We start from the raw sequence: 6,220 nt of genomic DNA, 5'->3' as shown, positions 1-6,220 counted from the left end.
TCATGCTAGCTGTTAGGAGGTCACTGAGGTGGATGGTAGGTATACAAAATGCAGCACTTTGACATCAGAGACCAGGGTTTACATCCTGAGTACATCATGTCTTTAAGGCAACAAATGACATGTGAAAGCCTCTTAAAAGTTGGTTTCAAATCTTAAGAATTTCTCTATAGATTAAATGTCCACAATTAAACAAGCAACAATCAGATTTAACAAACAACATATACTCAAAACTCAGCTAGGAGACAGGGTTACCACATCTTATCACTGAATGCAGAGACGCCAAACTGATGTCAACCCTCCATCAAACCCCCGGTAAGACAGCAAAACAACTTACCCCCAAAATAAATTGAAAAAAATTATATACAGTATTTATATATGTATTTTAGGCATCCATCCTCCACTTTCTGCACTGTGCATTAACTGTGTCTTGTCTTTTCTTATTTGACTGAGTAAGGAGAATTATACTGAACCTGTAATCTACCATTGCGGGCTCCCTATGATAAACTGTTCAAAGGTATTTACCCAAAGAGTTGCGTTTTGAAGGCACTGCACTGTAGATCCTATTTTCTTCGAGCAGGTGTGTCTGTGTTTCATTTTGAGAGAAATCCATTTCGGCCCTCTGCTCGAGATGTAAGAATCCAACCTAAAATGATCCTCAGAGACACCTGACTCGCAGCGTCCACAACAGATGGTTTATAAATATCGTGTAGGCTTGTCAGCTTGTCCAAACACTAATACCCCTGAGAAATTGCATCATGAAAAATGTAAGTTGTTTCTCTGTCTGGGCCTATTAAATCTCCTATTAGGCTTCCAAAGGCAGCCAATACCCAGCGTCTTAACCATTTGATTCACTCCAGAGATCACATCTCATCTCACCTTGCACATTCTCCAGTCACACTGTTTTGTCTTGTTGCTCACTGCAGACTGTGACACTCGGCTGAGGAAAACACAAAGCTCACCAACAGATTTATACGCATCCCACTGTGCTCTTTTCTGGCCAATAATTTACAAAATGTCAGAATCCCAGACAATAATAGCTTCAATTTGACACTTAAATAGTCTTTTTGAAATATGCAGCAGGGGTAAGTATTGTTCATACATGTAAATGGACCAAAATGAGAACAGGAAGTAGGGTTGAAGCCTTGAAGACATCACAGCAAGGTTATACTGAGGTATCTGGTTTTGTAGCATCTAATTCAAGTAGCAGCATTGTTAACGAATGTGTAATCTGTCTTGATATGGCAGCTGGCATGTATGGAGTTACATAACAGATGGCGGCGAGTGCTGCAAAACCGGGTGACGGCCGTGTATCCTTGCAGCCGTTTCCTCCAGGAGAAATCGAAGTCCACAACAGGTCTATTTCTCTTTCTTGAAGCACAAATCACATCACCCCAGACTGAGACATTATCCTTTCCTCACTCCAGTACTGTGACACGTGCCAGATATCCTCACTGCAGCACAACTTAATCCATGACTCATTGAATGTGCGTGATAAAGTACCGTCTTCCAGCTTCCTTGTCAAATAACTTCAGAAGTCTTTAGTTAATATAGAGATCAATCAAAGCTGGATTTTAATGGTTTTTGCTGGCCATTTGTGATGGGGATTATTTTCCTTACTTCCTTCAATACGTCTGGAAACTGAGAGACATGATGAAGTTATTCTGTATGTCATCAGAAAGTAATGATTTCTTAAATATATTGGATCATGACTTACACTTGTCAAATATTGTTAATTAAGGACTGTATGAAAAAGTATTTGAGGGTGGAGGTGAGTAGGGGGTAGATTAAAATTTTATTTCAGCCTGTACTTAGAAGATTTATGGTAAAAAAAAAAAAAAAGTATCAAATAGTAAAATTGTGTTATTATTAAACACAACTCTTTAATTTAACACAATAAACACAGGTAACAAAGGTGTATTTGGCCCTATCCAGAGGTTTCTGTCCATCAAGATCAGCTATAGGAACCAATATGTCGGTTCTGTGAAAGAGAATACATGTGGGTCTTTATAGTTATTAATGGTTGAATAGTATCTCTCAGTAGAGTGCATAATTTTTCACTTGCCTACAGTTGCTCCCACTTTTATTTCTATCTGCATCATAAGCGAAAGAATGAGTACAGTAAAGCATCATATAACATTAACCCATGCAACACATATCCCAAATCAAATGACAAAATACATAGCTTGTCCGTGCCCTTTAAAAGAAAGACATTTTCTGATCTGGCACCCCCATCAAAAGGACATCATTAATCTTTTTTTTTTACAAACCACTGTTGGAAAAAGTAAACCCATTTTACAATATGAGAACACTATGGTTACGGTTTGTCTAGGCTTAGGAAAACACTGCGGTTTGAGTTAGAATGACTGCTTGACGTTAGGGGACCTTTGTCATCATAGTAACAATAATAAACACATGTAAGGTTATGAAAGGGTAATATAAAGATGGATGTAGCTCTGTGACGTCACGCAAAGGTTTCTGAATAGAAGTGTTGAAGCTCAGACCGGGCTGCTCCACTGTTGCCATCTTGGCAGTGCCTGACTCTGCCTTTTACTGGCAGAGTGAGTAACCTATAGCTTGCTCAACGGTTAACTCAAGGCTAATTCCTTTGCTGGCTAACTAGCTAGTTAACAAGCCAAGTATGGTGAGCGAGCACCACAAGCTGCTAATTACTGCTAACATATAAATAAAGTATTTTAACATGGAAGTCTATGGCAAGCCAGCCTCAAGTGGCCATTCAAGGAACTGCAGTCTTATATATAGATATATATATATAGATATAGATATATATATATATATAGATATATATAGATACATACACACACACACGCACACACATAAAATGAAAGATAAGATCCAGCCCTCTCCTAAACCAAATATTTTTATAGTCCCCTTTGATTGAGTCTCTTGTTTCATTAAACAAAAATATTACACAATCAGTTTAAGTATACCATAAGAGGATCACACTATAACCATTACCCCCTTGTATATTGTATATTGGAATGCAGTTACTGTGGGTAACTCAGCTTCAAGCCTGAAATGTGAAAAAATTGATTGTACCATATTCCTCCTAATTACAACAGCTGTGATCAATTTTTCGGTTGTTGTTGTGTCCAATTACTTCCTTGACTGAGTCCCCACAGCCCTCTTGCACTGGAGCTGGAGCTCAGCAAACGAGCCACTGTCTAATACTGTCTGGAACATTTATCCACAATGTTTAGGTTCACTGTGGTGTAAACACATTCAATACCAACTCATTAGCTACATCTAATTCCATATTTATCCCATAATTTGATTTCCAATCTTGAATGATAATGAGACTCTAATTATGTGTCTGTATATGTTCCAGTGTTGTACTGTAAGCTATAACTTAAAAGGATCCAGTTAGCATATCTCCCCTGTTTCTCATACTTTACCTGTTAGTGTCTCAGAGTGTGCACTATGGTCTAATACTCTGCTCTTATGAGAAAACATATTTATCATTCTCGAACCATGCAGCGAATAATTGACCAATTATTCAGTATAAGGAAGTGCAGAGTCTGCATAATGTCATGTTCCTAAAATACAGCAAATTGACAGTGCAGGATAAGCTATCTGTTTGTGTAAGTGCTTGCCATGCCTTTGTTACTTTTGATTTAATACCCAGAGTAATTGGCCAGGTGTTGTCTTCTGCAATGAAGTTCAGCGGCACGGCCAAAAAATAACTTCCTGTGGTGCAAGAAAGATGAAAAGTGATTATGCAAGCCAGTGGTGAGCAGCATATGATGATGTATGATCCAAACAAATCTACCTCTGGCTCTCAGACAACAGCACATAGGCAACTGGTATCCTGATGCAATTAATCTCCACAATCTTTGCCCATTCAATAAGAGCGCTAATGCAGAAACAGAAACAGACCCGTTTACACAAAGGCGCCGCCTGTAATGTTGATTACTTGCTTTGTTATTGCTTTGGAAGTGGCACCAAAGTTTGCCTTAAGATATATTAACTCTTTTCCCATGATAAGCTTGATGGCTTCAGTCTTGATACAAGGCTTGATTAATACAATATCACAAGAAATACCTTATGGTGAGAATCAATGCACACAGGAATGCTCCAGATAATCCCTGCTCACAAATAAACAAGTACACACACACACACACACCGACACACTCACACTAACACACACTCACTGCCCCACCCTAAAAGTAGTGGACAAAGAAATGTTTTCCAATTGGATTTCTTGAGCTCATCCTTTGATGAGAGTCTGCCTATTTCATTGATCTCATATGTTATCTTAACCTCTGGTCCAATAATGACAGACGGATTAAAAGTCCCTGGTTATGTATAAACCACAATCTAAAAGAAAAGAAGACACAAACAGATAAGAAAAAGGATTTTGAAGTTGGACTACAAACCTCTATGAAGTCTGCTCTCTCATTACATATGCTAATAAATCCAATGATCTCTCAACTGCTGCATGCATGCATCCATCAAAAATGAAATTTCACACCATAGTTCACCTCACTTGAAAGTTGTTATGTTGTATTGTTTTACAACATTGAATAAAAGCAGATTTAATGCTTTTTTTTTTTTTTTTACACTGATCAACATTAAAAAAAAAAACTATTTGAAACATCATTGCGAGATGATCTAAATAAATTACAAATATGAAATATAAAATGCATGTTTACTTTCTGGTGAGGAAATATTTCCAAGTTAAGTATTTACTTTCTTTAATAGGACACAGTTGAATAATCACTGCCAACTGGTTTTAGAAGTCACAAATTAAGTTGAAGGTCCCATATTTTACTCTTTTCTGGTGTTTTAAGTTTTGATATTCATAAGAAGATAATCAAAAAAAGACATGGAAATCTCACTTTATACAATATGGGACCTTTAAATGGAGATCACCTGTGAAGGTTTGAGGGGTTTCAGTTGATTGTATCTGGAAGGTGAAACTTTTAAAGCCAAAGTTACACAGTAATCGCTTAAAACAATAATGTTCATTTCAGGAGTTCAGAGCTCAGTCCATTTGTGGCTGCATTTAAAAAAGTCTGTTCGCTCATAATCCCAATGCAACCTGACAGAGTTTGAGCTAACCCTAAATCTAACAGTTTCAGGTCTCACAAAGATATTTTAGACTGGTCTGCATTGTTTGCCCCCCCCCCCCCAGGCAAATACTGCATACACATCATGTGTGAGTGAAAGATTTCAGTGTTTTTGACTTGTGAGTGCTCAGTTTATCTGACAATTCAAGATGGCAGCTGTCAGTCTGCAAAATATCTGCAGAATTTTTGCAGAATAAGGAAAACATTTCCTTGGTGGAGTGAACTGAGCGGTTTGATGCAGTTTCTCAGTCAGCCATGTTTTTGTAATTCTAAAAAAAAGTCTTACATTCCCAATCAAGCCTTGTGCAATGGTGAATGTAGACGTCTATTAGTTTGATTTAAGCCGTAGTCTTTGACTGCTGACCAACACCAGATGCACGAAGATGATAGATATCTATCAACACAGGCCCAGAAGTACATCTACAATTTTAAATACTGACTTTGAGAAGATGAAGGAAGAATCTTATTTTCTATTTTACTTTGAAAAGGCTTTTATTTTGTGGAATAGTGTTAAAAAGCCATATTAAATCTACTTTGATTCAATGTTGTAAGAAAATAAAACATGACAACTTCTAAGACAGTGATTACATTTTATTGAAACTGTGGCTTCATCTATTCTGACTTGTGCAAGAGTGTTTGCAAAGGTTTTCCATCTAACACACCTTCAAATCAGCAGCTGGCTCGTTCGTGCAGCATGTGTATGAGAGGAATTACAATCAAGCTGTCATTACCTTGAGGCCAATTGTACTGGTAATTGTGAGAGGATGACAACAGGTTGGCCAGCATTAAGGCTCATCTTCCTCTGGCTAGTTCAGCACCTGCCTGCTGGCCACCAGCCTAATTTTTTTCCGACAGCCTCAGCAGGAATGATTGATGCCTGAAGGCCTCTGATGGTGTGTGTGCGTGTGTGTGTGCGTGTGTGTGTGTGTGTGTGTGTGTCTCGGTGCCAAGCTGCTCCATCCATACAGTACTCCCTCTTGAAACTCATTCAGGCCACACCTGTCACCGCGCACATTGGCTGCTTGATGTTTTCCCTTATAGGCTCACTGTCAGCGGGCACACACTCTTTCAAGATAAGCTGCTACTGTGCAGTGCAGATAATATTTTGGAAGTTGTAATCACCTCAGGGGGAT

The sequence above is a fragment of the Seriola aureovittata genome, chromosome 9, assembly GCF_021018895.1.
Source record: "Seriola aureovittata isolate HTS-2021-v1 ecotype China chromosome 9, ASM2101889v1, whole genome shotgun sequence".
Taxonomy (NCBI): Eukaryota; Metazoa; Chordata; class Actinopteri; order Carangiformes; family Carangidae; genus Seriola; species Seriola aureovittata.
This window is presented reverse-complemented; position numbering follows the sequence as displayed.